General features: G+C 25.3%; 1 protein-coding gene across 24 annotated transcripts in view; it reads right to left on the minus strand.

Moving 5' to 3' along the window:
• LOC123269529 (ELAV-like protein 2) overlaps nt 1-23,255 on the minus strand; it is a 94,836-nt gene that overhangs the window by 18,001 nt on the left and 53,580 nt on the right. For 9 of the 24 annotated variants that reach the window (XM_044735312.1, XM_044735308.1, XM_044735297.1 and 6 more), the window contains exon 1: nt 8,024-8,561. The exons of 4 other annotated variants lie outside the window; for them this stretch is intronic. The gene's annotated coding sequence lies outside the window, so the exon portion shown is untranslated. 11 more of the 24 variants (XM_044735303.1, XM_044735309.1, XM_044735300.1 and 8 more) reach the window with 6 other exon arrangements.

Consider the following 23,255-nt stretch of genomic DNA (forward strand, 5'->3'; position numbering starts at 1 on the left):
ATATATACATATATATAATATATATAGATATATAAAAAATTGATGTGGGTACTCAAATGAAATGCCTTGATGACTGTAACATCGAAATAAGCTTATATCTTTAAAAATGTCAACAGTATACAAGATATTTATTAAATTGCACTGTACTTTCTTAAGTATTGAAATTTTTAAAGATATAAGCTCATTCTGATGTTACACTAATCAAGAGCTTTCATTGGAGTACCCACATGCATTTTGATATATTTGTCATATATACATATACATATAAATATATATATATATATATATATATATATATATATATATATATAAATATATGAAAAATTAATGTAGGTACTCAAATGAAAGGTCTCTATGAGTGTAATGTCAGAGTGAGCTTATATCTTTAAAAATGTCATTATTTAACAAAATAGCAATGTCAATTCTTAATTATTGACATTTTTAAAGATATAAGCTCATTCCGATGTTACACTAATCGTGACCTTTAATTTGAGTACCCACATGACATTTTTGATATATTTTATATATATGGTATTTGTGAAATATATAAATACATAAAATATATGAAAAATTGATGTGGGTACTCAAATGAAAAGTCTCGATGAGTGTAATGTTTGCGCGAGCTTATATTTTTAAAAATCTCAATAGTTCTCAAGATAGCAATGTCATTTCTTAATTATTGACATTTTCGAAGATATAAGCTCATCCTGATGTTATACTAATTGAGACCTTTAATTTGAGTACCCACATGGCATTTTTGATATATTTTATATATATGGTATTTGTGAAATATATAAGTACATAAAATATATGAAAAATTGATGTGGGTACTCAAATGAAAGGTCTCAATGAGTGTAACATTGGGATGAGCTTATATCTTTAAAAATGTCAATAGTTCTCAAGATACAAGGTCATTTCTTAATTATGTATCTAAAGATAGAGAATTTTTCAATGTAGCCTAAATACTTATCATAAATTTCACTAAATTTCACTAAAAAAAAACCGGTTTTATCATTTGAATATCCTGGACACAAAATTTTTCTTATTCTCAATAATATAAATTTATCGGACGCAGAATTTTTCTAAAAATAGCCATCCATTTTTTTTATATAAATATTCAATTGGGTATAGACGTCTATAAGTGGTAAATAATATATTAATAAGTATATAGAATGTAAATTGATTAAATATATTTCTGTAGATCAATGTGTCAAAAATAGCCGCATTGATTGCATGTAATCCATTATTGTAAATAAATTTTTATAATATTTATTCTTGGTAGAGACTAGAGACTCGAGACTAGAGATTGATTAGGGAAAAGGACTTGATGGAATCATTAAATATTTGCGAATGTACTTGTCCATCCCCTTGTTATAGCCGAATATGTATAAGTACGTGTATACGTATATGAGCTTTATGTTAAACCAGAATGGACATACAAGCAATAATGGAACGTCATAAAGCCATAGCAAGAGATGAAAGAACCAATCGGATGATCACCCTACTCATTGTCGTCGGTACAAACATGTCTGGGTTATAAAATTGCATAAGCTACATGTATGTGTATTTGTAAGTGTAATGTAGAATTTAGAATGTAGAGTGTCTACTGTATTGGTAATACCGGCAGCCCTACAGTCTAGCGATCGAAATTACTGGGGATTGCGCTGCTGACGATACAACACCAACCACCCTTAACAATCCTACTCTCGACCCCCTTAACTCCCTTGTCTGACCGTCTGAAGGGTGGGTCAGTGACTGCCAACACCCGAATATTTTTTGCTGTTCAAAATTTTAAAGTTAGTTTTTATAATTATGCTTAAAATTTTTAGTTATAGTTTTAAGGAGTAAATATTGTTAGTTTAAATTTTTTAACAAAATTATTCAATTTTTTAAATTAGAAATTAATTAATCAACAATTATTTAAAATATTTTCAATGAAAAAGTATATGGACCATATTTTTAAATAAAAATTATTTTCAATAATAAATTAGAATAAAAAAATTCATTTGAAAAAAAAATATTAATTAATTTAATTCTAATTAAATTCTAACAAAATGTTAATGCTTTTTTTTACTTTTTTCTGCTAAAATTAAAATTTATTTAGTGTAAAACTAATGAGTAAAGCTGATTGGCTTTTGAATAAACAAATAAATAAACAAATAAAATTCAAAACTAAAAATTCACAATTTTTCAATTTTTTTTAAATATTTTGAATTTTACTTTTATTAAGTTAAAATTATTTTTGGTAACTTTTCAATAATTTAAAAAATCAAAAATTTAAGTAAAAATTTCTGATAAAATAAAAAACAAACTAAAAATTTTATTTTAAAAAGTTTTATGTACCTTGAAAAAATTTTCAATTTTTTCCAAAAAAAATTAAGATTATTTTATTTTGAAAAAATCAAAAATTTAAGTAAAATTTTAGATTTAAAAATTTTTAATAAAGTAAAAAAATCCGGAAATTTATATTTAAAAAAATAAACTTTCTTTTTTTTTCTAAAATTAAAATTATTATTAGTTATTTTTGAAAAGATGACAAATTTAAAGAAAAATACAAAAATCCTGAAAATTTTATATTTTAAAAAATAAACTTCCTTTTTTTTCTAAAATTAAAATTATTTTCAGTTACTTTTGGAAAAAGTAAAAATTTAAGTAAACTTGTAAATTTAAGAATTTTAAATAAAATAAAAAATCCTAAAAATTTTATATTTAAAAATATAAACTTTTTTTTTTTTCTAAAATTAAAATTATTTTTGAAAAAATCACAAATTTAAATAAAATTTTAAATCTAAAAATTAAAAAAATAAAAAATTAAAAAATCCTGAAAATTTATATTTAAAAAAAAAACTTCCTTTTTTTCTCCAAAATTAAAATTATTTTCAGTTACTTTTGAAAAAATAAAAAATTAAGTAAAATTGTAAATTCAAGAATTTTAAATAAAATAAAAAAAATTCTAAAAATTTTATATTTAAAAAAATAAACTTTCTTTTTTTCCAAAATTAAAATTATATTCAGTTACTTTAAAAAAATAAAAAATTTAAGTAAAATTTTAAATCTAAAAATTTTTAATAAAATAAAAAAATTCTAAAAATTTTATTTTTAAAAAAATAATTTTTTTTTTCTAAAATTAAAATTATTTTCAATAAAAATTTCAAAAAAATATTAGCTATAAATAATTTACCGTTCAAGATAAAATGATAAAACTAAAAAATGAGAATCACTGAGGGTACATGGTTAAATTTAAAAGGGCGAAGAACCCCTATAGTCACTGGGCAAGCCAAGCCGTTTAAAAGGCTCCCATGGTAGCGAATTATAGAACCCCCGGTAACAGCGGAACTACCAAGAGCTGCATATGCATGCGATGCGTGCCGTAGGGACATATATATATATATATATATATATATATATATATATATATATATATATATATATATATATATATATATATATATATATATATTATAATGTATATATACATATAGATTTATCATAGTAGGAGTAAGTAAAGTTAGTGGAGTAACTTGTCGAAAGACAGACAGAAAAGGAAGAGAGAGATAACCGGGGCCGCGGGAAAAAATAAAAGGGGGAACGTCTGGCTGGGGTGGTTCAATCGTGCCCGGTATACGATATATATACGGTACACCATCTACGAATAAGCTGTTCCTTTCAATACATATATAATATGTATACACATTCATACATCTGCTACATGAATTACAACATCCATCAGCCGGCACGAGACGGTTTTAATGCTCCCTTGCGTAATTTTAAACTCGGCTTTTTTAAATATTACTACCTTTACCTACGACCACTCGGCGAGCCAAACCTGAGGACACGTATCAGCTGTCGACCTACCGACACTTTAAGCACCCTCCAACCTCGTGCCCAAGATCCAACACTCTGATATTCATTCCGGCTTTTAAATTTTTAATTAATCGTCTTACGATCTATAGATCTTCTCTACAGATGTTTTCATCTATGGATCCACCTTTTCACGCTTTATTGATTATCCCTCACTGCTACACTGCCCTTATATTACAAAATACCTGGTTTAGATTTTACCGTAAAGTCAAGATATTATATACTAACTGTCGCGTGTCTCACCAGCGTTGTAAGCCTTGTACGACCTTACTTCTATTTTGAATAAAAGGAGTTACTTTTAAATTTTTTCATATCGCGGCTTCATATCTTCACTTTAAAGAATTGTTATTTTATTTTAAAGCAATTTACTTGAAAAAAATCTAATTAATTTTTATCTAAGAATAATTTTGAATTTTAAATAAAAATTTGAGTAATTTTTTATGGAAATATTTTTAGTTTGTGAACTAGTATAGTTTTAAAAAAACATAAAATTAATTGTCATGAATTGTGGTAATTAAATACTAACAACTTTGCAGTCACTTTGTGACTGCGTGACTTGTGAACTAAAAAAAAAAAATTTTGTTTTATTAAATAATGAATTTTGTTAAGTTTACCTGTACTTCCTTAAATATTGACGTTTGTTAAAATATAAGCTCATCCCGATGATACACTCATCAAGAGCTTTCATTTGAGTACCAACATGCATTTTTGATATATTTTTCATATATACATATATATAATATCTATAAATATATATATATATATATATATATATATATATTTATAAATATATGAAAAATTGATGTGGGTACTCAAATGAAAGGTCTCGATGAGTTTAACATCGAGATGAGCTTATATCTTTAAAATGTCAATATTTCACGAGATACAAGGTAATTTCTTAATTATTAACATTTTTAAAGATATAAGCTCATCCTAATGTTACACTCATCAAGAGCTTTCATTTGAGTACCCACATGAATTTTTATATATTTTTCATATATACATATATATAATATCTATAAATATATGAAAAATTGATGTGGGTACTCAAATGAAAGGTCTCGATAAGTGTAATCGGGATGAGTTTATATCATCCAAAATGTCAATATTTCACGAGATACAAGGTAATTTCTTAATTATTAATATTTTTAACGATATAAGCTCATCCCGACGATACACTCATTAAGAGCTTTCATTTGAGTACCCACATGCATTTTGATATATTTTTCATATATTCATATATATAAATATATAAAATATATGAAAAATTGATGTGAGTACTCAAATGAAAGGTCTCGATGAGTGTAACATCGGGATGAGCTTATATCTTTAAAAATGTCAATATTTCACAAGGTATAAGGTAATTTCTTAATTATGTATTTAAAGATAGAGCAAAAAAAACGATTTTATCATAGGAGTATTCTTGAAACAAAATTATTCTTATTCTCTTAATAATATATATTAAAAAATTTTTAAATAAATTAACTTGAATTACAAATGAAGTACAAGTCAAATTACTTAAGAAGAAATAAAAAAATTTTAACTTTTAAAACTCTATTTTTTATTTTAAAGAAAAAAAAAATAAATTTCATGACTTGTAAAATTTACTAAAATATAATAAAAACTAAAATACTCGAAAAATTTTTCAGTAATTAGAACCGAAATTTCTTGTAATAAATTTCATAGCACCCTAAAAATTCATATCATATCACTCATACATTTTGACATATCCTGTAAGCATGTATATCTATCCCTGATAATTAAAGTGAGCGTTAAAGAAAGAAGAAGACAGAAAAGGCGTTATCGATCAGCTCATACTCAACGCTCGGGATTTTGGACATGACAATGCGACCCTGGCAATCCCATTGTTATCCTTTAATAAAGAGAAACCCATGATATCATTCACCCCCGCAAGGAAGCCACTCTACTCTTTTATTCTTTCCACATCCACTCGAAATTTTAATTCTTCTCTGCTCGTATCCTCTTTTCATAAACTCAACTTATTTTTTCAGGCATCCTTTTCCGCGTGCCTTTTTTTAAAACAAAAAAAAACAGCCAGTTCTTTTCTCTATTCTCTATTTTACAAAAAAAAATAATTATTCTCGTTATAATTTAAATCCTTAATTTTAATAAAAATAATAATCTCTTAAAGCTTGCGCAAGTTCAAACCTAAAAGATAATCTTTAAACACCTAACCAGCCAGGTGGTCATGGCGACGAATCATGAAAATCGCGTGGCCACAGACGATCAATACATCGCGCGCCCTCGCTCTTGCTTTCTCTCGCCGTCACCGGCTCTATCCACACAATCCACCAAAATACATGTACTACTCATGCATACTTACGTATATTACATATAATACATGCACACATACATGTACGAGTACATGGTAGCTCCACTCGCAAATAATTTCCAAGGGAAACCCCTCTAGCTCATACGCCCCTTTCCTCAAACCGACAGAGACAGCAGCCACGCACGCTCTCGGCTCTCTACTCGTGTCGCTTATATTACATATGACGTCCGCGCCGGTTTACCAACACAAATTAAACATCTTCATACATCCATCCATCCACGAATATTTCATCTACATATATGTGTATATTTATGAATATTAATTCGGGATTGCGTAGCACGTGAAATACTTGCATTATTTCTCCTTAAAAAAAAAATAATATTGTAAATTAGTTTTAGATTCATTTACTCTACACGTGTTTTAGAAATTTAATATTTTAAATAACAGACATATTTTTTTTGCTTGTTTAAGAAATTAATTATTAAAGAATTTAAAAAAAAAATTCTAGGTTTTTTTTATCAAATAAAATTATATTTAAAATATTGGAGTAAAAATTTTGATGAAAATTAAGTAAGCTGACACTCAAAAATTTTTTATTAAAAATTAGAACTAGAAAACTATTTTAAAAAATTCTAAGGATAATTTTTAAAATTTTCTGTGTGAAAATTCTTGTTTTAATTTTTTTTTAATTAAATAAATTATCAAAATTTTCAAATTTCAGCTAATTTAATTTTCATAAAATTTTATATTAAAATCAATCATTTATTTTTAAATAAATAAATTAGTTTTTTTAATTTTTTAATGCTTTTCTTTATTTTTTTAATGATATTAAAGTTAGCAATCATTTGATAATTTTTAATTTTATTTAATAAAAAAATTTGTTCTGAAAAATTGAATTTTTAATTTTTTAAAATTACTACATTATTTTTTTTGCAGTAATTTATTTCTCAAAAAAATTATAAAATATCTTCTACTTTAATTTTAATTTTTTTTTAAATAATTTAATTTATTAAATATGTTAGTTTTTTTAAATTAAAATATTTTTTGACATTTGAAGTAATTAAAAAAAAAATTTTGAAGCTTCTCGAATTTTTTAAATTAACATTTAATTTTCTTTATCATAATTCATTAATTAAAAAAAAATGTCAATTTTTATAATGAAAATTTATTATAAATGTTTAATAATTTTTTTAACAAATGATGGCAAAAAAAATTCAGAAAAAAAATTGAAGAAATTTAAAAAAATTAAAAATGCAATTTTTTAAACTTAATTTTTCAAACCAAATTTGTTTGTTAAAAAAAAAATTAAAAAATGATCAAGACTGCTAGCTTTAATGTCATATTTTTATAATTAACTTTAATAGCATAAAAAATTGATAATTTTAAATTAACAAAAAAAAAAACGCGCTTCAAAAAAATTTAACCTAAAAATTAAAAAACGCCGATTTTAAACATTTTCATAAAACTCTTAATATTATTTCCTAAAAAAAAAAATGTCTGCTATTTTCGGCATTAATATAACAGCCGGTCTTTTGGCAAACCAAACAAAAAGTGAATGAATTAACAATTAACATTGAAAGAATAAAACAATAAAAGTTAACATTAAAAATATATATTATTTATAAGTTTATAAATGATGAAAATAAAATTAGCCGAAATTTAAAAAATTTTATATTTTTTATTAACAAATTATTACAAAAAAATAAAAAAAATTTAATTATTAAAAACCATAAGAGGAATTTTTAAAAAACACTTTTTAGTTATAATTTAATAAATTAAGCAAAATAAAAAAAATAAAAAATGTCGGCTAACTATTATTATTTATAAAAAAAATAATTTCAGAGCACAATTGATTGATAGTAACCTTACCTCAATCACAGCAACTCCGTTAACAAAATCACACTTGTAAAAATAGTTTATAAAAGTTTTGAATAAATAATTAAATATTATAATAAAAAAGTACGAAAAATTTAAAGGTAAACGCGAGATGGAATGACCCCCCACCGCGTTAGACGCGTCACGCTCTCGCCGCCGCCCGAAACTAAACGAAAAAATCAATAAAAGTCAACTACAACTAACTCAACTCCAACTAAACTGCAACTTGCTGTCTTTTATAGTTATAGTTACAATTATTTACGAATAAACAAGTAGACATTTGCACAACAAACTTGTCACCAGTTAAAACCACAATTATTAATTAATTAAATTAACTAATGCAGAGATCAGTGATTAATGGGTGAGTAAATAAATTTTATTTAATTTAATCGATTAATTTTAATAAAAAGGATAAACTCTTAAGAGGAATTATTAACAACCGAACAAAAAATATCTAAACCCGTCATCCGGCTCTGTAATCCATGCCGTTTATTTTATTTATTTATTTATTTATTTTCTTCAAATAAACTGTCACTTACACTGTAATTTATTTACTTATTTATTTATTAATAAGTATCGGTGTAAATAAATATTTGGTGGAGCCGCGACACACGCGTGACAGGCGTAAAATAATATAAGACGGTAACTAGACTAAGGAAACAAAGAAACAACGTTACGGGCGGAGGCTGCCTAGAGACTGAGCGAAAAACGAAATAAGACTCGAGCCGAGTTGAGTTTCAGTTCCGAGTTTGAGGTTTCTCTTCTATTGGGATTGGCAGTCACTACACAGTATTCAGTATACACGAGACACCGGGCACTCGGTGTAACGCCGACGACCCTCGTTCGCTCCCCTCAAACCCCACCAAGGCCCGAGCGAAGAGTCAATACTCGGTAAACTTCGTATAGTATTCGCCGCTTCGGCTTTTAGTTAATACATATATATGTATTATAGTCATAATAATAACAATAATAATAATGTGTGTGTGTGTGTGTGTGTGTGTGATATTACACACAGAAGTAATATAAAGGATGGAGTGTTGCCGCGCATACCCCCTAATTTTGCCGGCGTAGCTTTTGCTGAGTTAATGCAAGTCCGTAGTCCGCTCGCAAATTCGCGGGCCAGAAACTGTTGGCTTTTTATGACAGAAAGTTTCTAACTGAGCTTGGGAAAATTTAACTGATTTTTAATGGACTATTCTAATTTATAATGCACAGGTTTATTCAAAGAAAATTATTTTAGGTATGTGTTTTTTTTTTATTTATTATAATAATTTTTTTTTCAAGAAAATTATTTTTTTAGTTTTAATAATTATAATAATAAAGTTAGCCGACATTGTTAATTTTTAATCATTAAATTAGAACTAAACAATATTTTTTAAAAATTGCACTTATAGTTTTTAAAGTTTTTTAAAATTGAATTTTTTTTTCTAATAATTCTTTTAATCAAAAAAATTCTAAAAAATTTCAAATGTCGGCTAACTTAATTTTTAGCATTCGTTTTAATAATGATTATCTAAAAAATTTACATTGATAAAAAGTTGTAGAAAAATTTTTTTAATTATTTATTTGATTAGTAATTATTGATTGTATTTTTCTTTTATTCTATTCAATAATTAAAAGGATAAAAAGTTTTTTAATTAATTGAAAAAATTTAAAATTTTGATAATTACAATTACAATTTTTTTATTTTAATAATTTTTTTTTTTTGAAAAAATTATTTTAATAGTTTTAATAATAATAATAAAAATTATTCAAAAAATTTACATTCATAAAAAGTTAGAGAAAAATTTTTTAAATTATTTATCTGATAAGTAATTATTGATTATATTTTTCTTTTATTCTATTCAATAATTGAAAAGATAAAAAATTTTTTTATTAATTGAAAAAATTTAGAATTTTGATAATTACAATTACAATTTTTTTATTTTAATAATTTTTATTTTTTGAAAAAATTATTTTATTAGTTTTAATAATAATAATAATTCGTTTTAATAATAATAAAAATTATTCAAAAAATTTACATTCATAAAAAGTTAGAGAAAAATTTTTTTAATTATTTATTTGATTAGTAATTATTGATTGTATTTTTCTTTTATTCTATTCAATAATTAAAAGGATAAAAAGTTTTTTAATTAATTGAAAAAATTTAGAATTTTGATAATTACAATTACAATTTTTTTATTTTAATAATTTTTTTTTTTTTGAAAAAATTATTTTATTAGTTTTAATAATAATAATAATAATAAAAAATATTCAAAAAATTTACATTCATAAAAAGTTAGAGAAAAATTTTTTTAATTATTTATCTGATAAGTAATTATTGATTGTATTTTTCTTTTATTCTATTCAATAATTGAAAAGATAAAAAATTTTTTAATTAATTGAAAAAATTTAGAATTTTGATAATTACAATTACAATTTTTTTATTTTAATAATTTTTTTTTTTTTGAAAAAATTATTTTATTAGTTTTAATAATAATAATAATTCGTTTTAATAATAATAATAAGTCATTTTAATAATAATAAAAATTATTCAAAAAATTTACATTCATAAAAAGTTAGAGAAAAATTTTTTTAATTATTTATTTGATAAGTAATTATTGATTATATTTTTCTTTTATTCTATTCAATAATTGAAAAGATAAAAAGTTTTTTAATTAATTGAAAAAATTTAGAATTTTGATAATTACAATTAAAATTTTTTTATTTATTTGAATAATTTTTTTTTAAGAAAATTATTTAATTAGTTTTAACAATAATAATAAAAATTATTTAAAAAATTTATATTGATAAAAAATTAGAAAAAAATTTTTTAATATTTATTCTATTGGTAATTATTCACTATTCTTTTATTAATTCGAATTGAATAATTGAAAAGATTAAAAGTTTTTAATTAATTGAAAAAATCTAAAATTGTAATAAAACACTAAAATTAGCGCGTGGAAATTTTTTTAAGTACACTATCAGTATTTTACATAATTATTATATTAATAATAATTTTTTTTCTATTTTTTTCACGATTTTAATTTTATATTCTATTTTCTTTCGTAATTTGCATTTATTGATTTAATTTTTTTTTTCACTTGTAAATATTCTTATTTTTAAGAAATAAATTATTTTAATAAAAACTATTCTTATTTGAAAAAAATTGTCAAATTTGAATATTTTAAATATTAAAAATAAATTTAATATTAAATAAATAATTATTTCGATAAAATTCACTAATTGTCAAAAACATTCTAAAAAAAATTTTGAATTAACTATTAAAAAAAAAAATTAAATGTGCAAATAATTTCTAAAGTTTTGGTGATATAAAAAAATTTGAATTTTTTAAATAAAAAAAAAATAAACATGTGATATTTATACACGTATGAATAATATGTTAATTAATTCTACTATAGATTGAGATTAGGTACGCCGGGTTATATGAGTGAATCTGCACGCTCCTGGTTCCTGACACGGCGGTCGGAAATTTCGCGACGCCGCGATGCTACACACGCTCCAAGTCCGCGTCGAGATCGATTTGTGATTTAATTTTTTAGAGAGAATTTTACAGAAAATAGAAGACAAAAGAATATAATTTTATTTTCATTTTTATTTTTGTTGGATAAATTTTAACCGGAGTGATAAGAGCCTTTAAAGGTCAACAGATTAAATGTCAAGTGGGTTTGTAGTTAGTACTTGTAGTAAATAGAGATGAGATATCGATCTGTAAATATTTGTTGTTTAAACAGCGAGGATTTAATTTTGTTCCAATTAATTAAATATACCGGTAATTTTAATTACAAGTGATTTAATTCGAAAAATTAATTGAATTTTAATATTTGTGTAAAATTTTTAAAAATTTTAACAAATTATTTTAATTAAAAAAAATCTGTTTAAATTTTAATAGAAAAACTTTTCAAAATTTCTTTTTCCTGAAAATAGAAAAAATTTCAAAATAAATAAAAGTAATTGCAGATAAAGATGCGAATTTTTGGAGCAAAAAAAACTGTGCAAATTACACTGAAGAAGCGCTAATTAGCGCCGGTACTTAACTTAAACCCCCTGAACCTCTAACAGAAAGATAAAATGAACTAAATAAAATTTTTTCAATCGAAAATCCTTGAAAGTATTGGAATAATGTCTTAAACAGTTCACTGGCCTTAACTTCCTGTGTCGCACCTATGTACAAATAATCTTCCCATACATTTAGCCCGAGTATCAAATTCCCTTTTATTCTACACATTACTTATATATGTACGGTATAATATAATGTATACTGATACTTGTTCTCCGTTATTGAAACAAGAATACTTGTTACATGTGTTCCCATTATTTATTCTTTACTCATTGTACTTTGTACTTTACTCTACCGCTTTCTTCTTTAAATTTCCTTTTAAAATAAAAATTGCTTTCTTTTGCTAATAAAACGTTTTCAACGAACTTTTATCAAAAGAAACAGTGCTTAATCAATTAATTTATTAGATTGGTATCAAAAATACCAAGCTAATAAATTTGGAAAATTGTGCTCAAAAGTTTGAAATCAATATTCTGAGCGAAATATTATGATATTTAAGTTAGCCGATTTTTGGACTTTTTGATTTTTTTTTTATTTATTAAATTAGCACTAAAAAATATTTTAAAAAAAATTGTACTTATAATTCTTCAAGTTTTTTACAAGTGAAAATTTTTTTCATTAATTTGTAATAATTTTTTCAATGAATACAAAATTATAAAAATTTCTAGGTTTCGGCTAACTTAATTTTCATGAAATATTAGAGATACAAAAAAATGATAAGAGATCTTCTTTGTAGGAAATTTAATTTTCTACCAAAAATATTCTTATCAATTTTTCAATATATTTCATCTTTATGCTAAAAAAAGGATATTTTTGGAGTAAGCTAAGAAAATTATCTACAAAAATTTTGGAGTCAAAATTTTGGATAAAATATCGAAGATAAAAAAAATGATGAGACCTTTTTTGTAGGAAATTTAATTTTCTATCAAAAAAATCCTTATCAATTTTTCAGCATTTTTTATTTTTATGCTTAAAAAAAACTATTTTTGGAAGAAGTTAAGAAAGTTGCTTACAAAAATTTTGAATTTAAAATTCTGTAAAGAAATTGAAGATAAAAAAAAAGGTAACAAATTTTTTTTTTTATGAAATTTAATTCTCTTAATTTCAATAATTTTAATAATGAACCAAAAAATTTCGAAGGTAAGAAAAAATGATAAGAGACCTCTTTTGGAAAAAAGAGATATGTTTGGAGTAAGTTACAAAAATTGTCTACAAAAATTTTGGATTCAAAATTTTGGATAAAATATCGAAGGTAAGAAAAAATAATAAGAGACTTTTTTTTGTAGGAAATTTAATTTTTTACTAAAAAAGTCCTTATCAATTTTACGATATCTTTTATTTTTATGCTTAAAAAAAATTATTTTTAGAGTAAACTAAGAAAGTTGTCTACAAAAATTTAGGAGTTAAAATTCTGTATAAAAATTGAAGATAAAAAAAAATAACAAATTTTTTTTTTATGAAATTTAATTCTCTTAACTTCAATAATTTTAATAATGATCCAAAAAATTTCAAAGATAAGAAAAAATGATAAGAGACCTTTTCTGTAGGAAATTAAATTTTTTATCAAAAATATATTTACCAATTTTTGAATATCTTTTATCTTTATGCTAAAAAAAAAGGATATTTTTGGAGCAAGCCAAAAAAGTTGTCTCCAAAAATTTTGGATAAAATATCGAAAATAAGAAAAAATAATAAGAGACTTTTTTTTGTAGGAAATTTAATTTTCTACCAAAAAAGTCCTAATTAATTTTACGATATTTTCTATCTTTATGCTTAAAAAAAATTATTTTTAAAGTAAGCTAAGAAAGTTGTCAACAAAAATTTTGGAGTCAAAATTCTGTACAAAAATTGAAGATACAAATTTTTTTTTTTTTTTTTTTATTTAATTCTCTTGGTTCAATAATTTTAATAATGAACCAAAAAATTTTCCACAATCTAAATTTACAAGTCTCATAATAATACTATGATTTATTTAAGCCAACAATTATACTCATACATTATATATAAAGTAGCCGTATAGAACCAAACAGTGAAAACCAAACCGAACTATCTTTCACATGCAACCGCACGAACCCGCGTATATTTATAGTGTTTATACCAGAAGTACGATATATATTTATAAATTAACTTGGGATAACTTTTGCACAACACGTTTAGTTTTTACGTAAATAAAAAAAATTCCATCCACTCTTTGAGCCAGAGCCTACTCTATTCTAAAATAGAGTATTCCTTCTATTTATAATTCTATTATATACATAACAATAATGATAATAATAATAATAATGATAATAAATAATTCAAAATATATAATACACACCATTCCGGAGTTCTCCGAAAGTATGTACGCGTAAACATTTTTGTTTCTTATTTACTCAAGACAACTCTTTTATTTTGACAAAACCCGCCTCTTTTTTATTTTCACTTTACGGTATTTCTAAGACAGTACTTACTCCTCACACTCTCAAGTATAATAGAGAAGAATATATATATATATATATATATATATATATATATATATATATATATATATATATATATATATATATATACATTCAAGTGTGATTCTTGGAAATGATATTGGCGCGTATGCGTTTAGTAATACTACATATACATATATATATATATATAGTTGGTACAGTACAGCTTGTTGTGATATTGGCTGACTGGCCAAGTCTTACTCAGTTTGTTTCGTCAGACTCACATAATTTCTTCTTGTCATCATTATTATCTCCCAAAAATCACACTCTTTTATTTATAATAAAATTTTTTTTATTTTTTACTTTTTTAATTTTGTTTTCATTCTTTATACTCCGGTCGGTGGCATAATATAAAAAAGGTCAGGGTTACTTCCTATAAAAATGAAGCTGCATAAATATTACGCGGGTTTTTGGAATTAATAGTTCAAAATTTTTCTTTGCAATCAAGTTAATTTTTGATTTTTTATTATTTAAAAAATTAATTAAAAAAGTATTTTTAAAGCAAGTCATAAAAAATTTTAATTAATTTAATATTATTGCACTTTGTTAAATAAAATCAATTTTTGAATGGGTGATAAAATTTTCTTGACTAAAACTAACATTTACTAGAAATCTTGCAGTCACTAAGTAAAAATATTTTGCTTTATTAAATAATGACTTTTGTTAAATTGTTTTTAAAGATATAAGCTCATCCCGATGTTACACTCATCAAGAGCTTTCATTTGAGTACTTACATGCATTTTTGATATATTTTTCATATATACATATATATAATATATATAAATATATGAAATATATGAAAAATTGATGTGGGTACTCAAATGAAAGGTGTCGATGAGTATAACATAAGAATGGACTTATATTTACGAAAATGTTAATAATTAAGGAATATTACATTAAGGACTATTACATTTTGTTAACTAATGCTATTTTTAACGATATAAGCTCATTCTGATGTTATACTCATCAAGAGCTTTCATTTGAGTACCCACATGCATTTTGATATATTTTTCATATATTCATATATATAAATATATAAAATATATGAAAAATTGATGTGGGTACTCAAATGAAAGGTCTCGATGAGTGTAATGTCGGGATGAGCTTATATTTTTAAAAATGTCAATAGTTCTCAAGATACCAGGTCAGATCTTAATTATTGACGTTTTCGAAGATATAAGCTCATTCTGATATTACACTAATTGAGACCTTTCATTTGAATACCCACATAGCATTTTTTATACAGGGTGTCCCGAAAGTCACGGACGCCATTGTAGCATCTGATGAAAAAAATAATTCTGAGACGAAAAGTCCTTAGCCATTTTTCAATTAACCGCATAGATAATTAATTATTAATTAAAAATAACGTCTCTTTATTTGTTAGAGAGAGAGCGCCAGTGTCCAGTAAAGTATATATATGTGAAATATATAAAAGCTTATATCTTTAAAAATGTCAATAGTTCACAAGATACAAGGTAATTTCTTAATTATGCATCTAGAGATAGAGAATTTTCGAATGCATAAATACTTATCATGATAAATTGAATATCGATGAGAATGAAATGAAACCTTGAAAAGGCACAAATTCAAGTCACGACCTTTGCAATGACACTAAATTTCCCTAAAAAAACCGATTTTATCATATGAATATCCTGGACACAAAATTTTTCTTATTCTCTCAATAATATAGATAAAAATAATAATTATCTTGGGTGAGATAAAATTTTTTCAAGTGAAAAGTTTCTTGCTTCAAAAATTTTATTTAAGATAGACTATTTTTATTATTTTCTTCGCTAATTTTTATTCAAACAATCTTTTTTCACGCCCAAACATTCTTAAAAAATTTCATATTAATAATAAATATTTAAATATTAATTTAAATAAAAAAAAAAGAAAAATTATAACGAAATAAATTTAAAGTGATTAGCGTATGTTTACAAAAGCTTGTTATAGGATTTGCTGAACTTGACCAAATGGTGACGTTTGGGATTATTAGCCCCTTATTGCGCATACGTGGGCTGTTAGTACCTAAAATATCTATGAATTGATATAAAATTCAAGTCTAAGACCTTATATACATACAGACATCCACCCATTGGAGATATATAATACCTAAATATATGTATGTAAGCTTGTTATGGATCCCAAAGGCCAAAGTGGAGAAATATGAATGATTCTTTAATACTACCTACACATAGCAGTAACTTAAACATAACAGGGAAGAGTAGCAGACGATGCCAACGGGGCTTGACAAATGAGCAACCCTCCTTTGCGACCAATACAACACAGCTGGCAATTTTGATGCTTTATACGTATGCAGTGTGTGTGCCAAGCTCTTTACTTTTATTACTTTACTTACATTAGCTCGAATTGGTGTATCTCACCCAATTGTATCTGCCAATACAATAAACTATGCAGACGATTTTTACTTTACAATCTAGTCTCTTCTATTGGAATTGGATCCATACATAGCTCATAGTAGATTAGACAGACATGCTAGATGCTATATCTACATGTGTAAGTCTACTGTAGACTCCAAGAGTGCTATACGCTCCTATACTTTTTGTCTATTGATATATATATATTGTCCGATTTAGATTGTAATTGTCGGGGTAAATTTGCTGAGAAAAGACGTCTGTATTTTATGGGCTATTGCACATTTTACTTAGTCACTACTTTATTTATTGTACGATCAATTTAATCGTAAATGCTTCGGGCTTGAAAGCTTTCAAATGTCTAATTCACACTGAATTATATTGACAATTATTGTCATTTTATTTTATTTAAGTCTTTTAGGGAAAAATTATTGTGTAAAACAAATTATTTATTTAACTTGTTGGAAATTTCTTTGATAATTAACTAAAAATAAAAATTGCCTAAAAACCTTGATAAAAATCCATTATTTCTTACGAAAATAATTTTTGACAAATTGTAAATTACCAAAAGATAAAAACGTCAATTTAATCAACTCTAATAGACGTCAGTCGGTGTAATAACAGGCTAAATTGGAGCAAAAGCAAAAAATAGTTACTGAAGTGGCAGTTAATCGATCCGTCAATTTTCCGAACATTATATTTTTCTTCCCTCGATTTCGTCTTTATTCATAATCAAAAAAATTGTCACAAATGACTGTTTGTATGTACCAAAATTATGATGAATAATATTAATATTGTACAGAAAAAAAAAGGGAGAAAATTTTTTTCGTTTAAAAAAAATTTATTTTACCCAAAATGATTATTGTCTAGCCAAGAAAATTTTTTTCTTTATGTAAGAATTGATTTTTTCAGGGTAATAATTACAACCCTTCTATTTTATATATTTCCAAATCTAATCTTCGATCTTTAATCAAAATTTTGCGATCTTGTACCGAAAATAGCTACTGATCTCCCCTTTAATAAGTAATTTTCAAAAATTTTAATATTTAATATTAAAAACCAAAATAAATTTTGAATATTGTTGCAATTACAAATTATCAAATAATTTTATTGCTAAATAAAAAAAAAATTATACTTCAGACAATCAAAGATTAATTACAAAATTTCACATTGCTAAAAAATTGATTCAAAAGCAAAAAAATTGTGCCAAAAACAAAATTTTAAAGAATTTATTTTTTTAAATAGAGAAAAAAATAATAAATTTTCTTTAAATATTGTTTATTGGTTAATTATTTTTTATCTTGAATCAAGTTAATTTTCTATGTTTATCTTAAGAACGCTCCGAAAAAAAACCGTTTTCTTAAAATTTTTTTGAAATTATGAATGTTCATACTCATAACTATCCTCTATACGCAAGAATTTTTTTAAATAGTCCTTGCGACACTAAATTTTGAAATATTAGCATTTAAAATTGGTATATTTTACATATAAACCCTATGCTGACCGACGTTCAAGCGAAAGTTATATTAAATATCAATCGTACTTTTCTTAAGATTGTTTTAAAAAACTGAGAATCATTAATTGAAGATATAACAAGTATTTTTTATCAAAAACAACATAAACGAGTGGTATTCATTTTTTTATAAAAAATGTTTGAAATTAGTAACTTTCGATATTTTACGTAAGTGGAAGTAAGTGAGCGATAATCTGTAAAGATAGGCAGCACTAGTGAGTGAGAAAGAAACCAATACCCATAACCTATTGGTGTCTTATTCTTGTTTAAGAACGTCTTTAATAAGAAAATATTTTGTTTTGTATAAGTTTAATTTTTTTTTAAAGGTCAACTAAATTAGAATAGTCAAAAATCGATCATTAAATTTAAGTATAAAAAATTTTTTACTGTGTAGGTTTTAAAACTTTCGCAAGACATTATCAACTATTGTGATATAACTTTCATTTCATATCATGCATTTCTAAATGACAATTAAATTTTTATTAACACAAAAAATTACCCATAACCTATTGGTGTCTTATTCTTGTCTAAGATTGTCCTTAAGCAAGTACAACCGATTAAAAACCCAAAATTTTCTCCTATATTGAATTTTTTTTAATTTCTACACGTCAATTTTTTTTGTAATAATTTATTTGTTACAAAAATTCTTAAAATTATCAAATATCTGCTAAATTAATTTTAATCTTATTTTAATCAATTTTATTGTGAAAAATGAGATTATAGATTGACACTTTTGGATTTTCCAAACTTTTTTCTTTGCGTAAGAATTGATTTTTTCAGAGTAATAATTACAACCCTTTTATTTTTATAGATTTCCAAATCTAATCTTCAATCTTTAATCAAAATTTTATTATCTTGTACCAAAAACAGCTACTAATCTCCCCTAAGCAAGTAGGTACAGCCGATTAAAAACTCAAAATTTTTTTCCTAAAATAAAAAACTTCTTCGGTAAGTTTTTTTCCTTAAATTAATGATAATATCAATAAAAAAAAAATTAGGAAAACGGATGACCCTAAAGGCCATCCCTGCAACTTCCCGCTACCTCCATACCTAAGTGCTCAACAATTCACTTATTTAATTATATTTTTAAGCTTTTTGAGCTTAAAAATATAATTTTTGTGTAATTTTGAGCTCTGCGAGCTCAAATAAATCGCTGTTCTGTGCTTTTGAGCTCTTCGAGTTCAAAAGGCTAATGGAAGTTTTATAGAACACTATTTTTTGAATTTTCAAACCGCAATAACTTTTGAATGAATTAACCGATTTTCTCGCGGTTTACGGCATTTAGCGCAGTTTTTTGAGTTCTTCGAAAAAAATCCTAAGCGTAAACTGGTCAGACTAAAAATTTCATAGAAATTCTGAAAAAAACATTTTTTTCGGCAACGATATCTCACGAACAAACCAACCGATTTTGACCGGGCTGGTGGCAATCGACGTGGTTTTTTGAGGTTAAGAGCTGATTAGTTTTTGGAATTGATCGGTTCTGCCGTTTAAAAGATATTTCAAAAAAACGAATTTTTGGAAATTTTATTTTTGAGATTTCTCAAAATTGATCGACTCAAATTTTGTAAATTAATATCAGAATTCTAGGGGGAAAGGAATTTTTTAGAACGCCGCTTATTTCGATCGAATCGGATGATCCGTTCAGAAGTTATGAGAGATTTACATACATACATATACGCACACACACACATACAGACACGGTGACATCACCGCGGAAATAGTCAGGAAAGCTTCTTAGGACCTCAAAACGTCGAGATCTGATGAAAACTCGATTTTCGAAAAACGGGGTGAAAGCAATAACTTCCCGATTTTTGAAAATTTTCAATTTTCTTAGCGGGAAGTTAATAATGTCCGAATATCAGGGGGTTTAAAATGTGTGTCGATTGGTGGCATCTGCGGGAAATTTAAACGTTAATTTAACTATTTTTCCATGCACCTTTCCTGTTTCCTCAGAGCTGAGGGTTCAGACGTACCTAGTGTACCTTTACCTTTACCTCTTGTAATATTAAAGCATGTCAAGGTAAGGTAAGGACTAATATTAGAGACACCAAATGGCTAGGAAGAAAAAATAAAAGAAAAGAAAAGAATGAAAAGTCTCCCCTTGTATTATATTATTATATTATATATTATACATTTAACATTATACAGTTTGGCGTCATATGCTGCTACGTAACGCCCACTGTATCGTGCAATGCTGCCAGTTGGCACATATATTTATATTTATATTTATATTTATGTATACAATAGCGATTTTTAACGTTTTTGATCGCTTTGGCTATCTATCCTATATATTATGCGTTACGGTGTTGTTGACCTCAACCGGCATGTTAAATTGGGCCCAAGCCCTTTTGGCCCAAACTCAACATGATATGCAATAAATATTATTTATCATATATCAGTCTATGGGAACGCGGAATATTATTATTAATAATAATAATAAAATATGCTAGAGATTTTTTAAAGAGATTTTGATTTCGGTAACAGATGCGCTTTCCAAAGTAAATATTTTTTCAACGGATCGACACACTGATAGAAGGATTTAGTACAGAGTACTAAATTGATTTAGTAACAAAATTTTTATTCATTTATTTGGGAGAAACAAATATTTTGTACCCGTCAATATTATTTGTTACAGCTTAATAAATGATTTCTTTATATGAACAAAGCCTTATTACATGGAAATAAATATTTAGTTCCAGCAAATAATATTTAGTAACAGGTACTAAATATTTCTTTGGCAAGTATTGTCGGTAGATGGCTATGCTTTAAGGTATTACCCTCGCGACTTCCGTCGTCAAAAGTTTATGCCAGAGTGTACGGTACACATACCAGATAGCCATTATTGACAAGCCTAAAACTTTTTGCTGTTTATGTACTTATTTCAGCCAATCACGAAGGAGATACTGATCGTTTGAAAAGTCTGGCAACACTGCGTGAGCGTTAAGATATTTTATAGTGGTTATACTGTAGTGTTTTGGACTGGCTGTAGACTTACCTCTGTTTTGATACATGCGTTTATTTATTTATTTACATACATTGAAAGATTAATATATATTATTATATTAAAATTGTTAACTTTTTGAATTTTTAATAAATATAAAAAAAATTAAAATTAATTCAGCCGACATTTAAAAATTTTTAGAATTTTTTTTTATTGAAAAAATGATTATAAAAAAATAAAAAAGAAATTTCACTTGAAAAAAACTTCAAAAACTGTAAATGCAATATAAAAAATTTTTTTTTTCTAATTTAATTATTAAAAAAGTCAAAAATTAAAAATGTTGGCTAACTTTAGTATCATAAAAAATATTTATTTTCATAAAATAATCATAGTTTTTTTTTCAAATAAATAAAATTAATAACTATAATATTACATCTAACGTAAATTAAACTTTTCAAATTTGTCAGCGCATGCGCGTCTCATACTTCTTTCGCGGCTAACAAAACTTGCGCTGTTGCCACAGCTTTATTAACGTATCCCCTCCTCAGTTAAAGTCTGGTAAATTTTTCATTACTTATTAATAAATATCTCTGAAACTGTGTGGTAATTATCAATGAATTTTTTTTTTTTTTAATTGTTTAGTTGTTAGTTAACGTTACTCTAGTTTTTTAAAAAGATCCTAAGAAAAGTTTCTAAGATATAAAAATGTTTGTAGGTAAATTTTTCGATATCCCGTATACCGTAATGTATAAGAGCGTTCAAAACTCAAACTTTAAAATTAAATATCTCGGAAACTAGATAGTAAAAAATTCTCAAATTACGCCAATCGACGAAGAATTATATGAACATTAATCTACCAAAATTAAAAAAAAATCCTAAGAAAACGACTTTGGCGAGGGTACTACCTTAATTCCAATGTTTATGTGATACATAACCTATTCACTAACTTAGATTATTTTATTCAGCTCGATTTTGGGAGATTTATTAAACCTTTAAAAACACACATACTCCCAATAAAAATCTTCTATTTATGTCTTTTCTCAGTGGGGTTTAGATTACATTTTTTAATTTGTCTATTATTGATGTATTAAAAACTTGTTTAATTTTAAATTTTATAAATGTCTCGAACGGAAAAATATAATTTAATGAGATTCTTTTCTTTATAATACATTATATTTTTACTTAATAGTATATTGTGTGACTAGGGATGAAACAAAACGATTTCAGACCAGAGTGAAGTTGCCTGCCCGAGCGAAGCGAGGGCTGGTATCACTCGGTCTGAAATCGTGTTTCATCCCGCGTCACACATTATATTTTTTTGCCCTCCGGGCGGAAAGTGACAACTTTCGTCCTGCTGCGCTAAACTAAGTTGCCGCTTTCCGCCTTCGTCGGACAAAAAAATAGTATATTACACACCTAGGGAAGTAAAGTAAATGTCTCAGATCACATGTAATTGTCGGCCGAGGCGAAGCCGAGGTTGACAAACATGTGATCTGAGGCTTTACTTCCCGTGGAGTGTATACTATTTTGCTCGACGAAGGCGGAAAGCGGCAACTTTGTTTAGTGCAGCGGGACGAAAGTTGCCGCCCGGAGGGCAAAATAGTACACTCCACGGGAGTAAATAAGAAAGCCTCAGATCACATGTTTGTTGACCTCGGCTTCGCCTCGGCCAACAATTACATGTGATCTGAGACATTTCTTACTTTACTTCCCTAGGTGTGTAAAATACTATTTCATATAAGTTGCATTAAAAATGCTAGTTTCAATGTCTGGAGCCAACCAGAACTAGATAGTTTCAGACGAACAGCGAAAATACTCTTTTATTATGAAACTTATAATAAAATAGAAAGTAATAGTTTA

Source organism: Cotesia glomerata, linkage group LG7 (assembly GCF_020080835.1).
Source record: "Cotesia glomerata isolate CgM1 linkage group LG7, MPM_Cglom_v2.3, whole genome shotgun sequence".
In the NCBI taxonomy this organism is placed as follows: Eukaryota; Metazoa; Arthropoda; class Insecta; order Hymenoptera; family Braconidae; genus Cotesia; species Cotesia glomerata.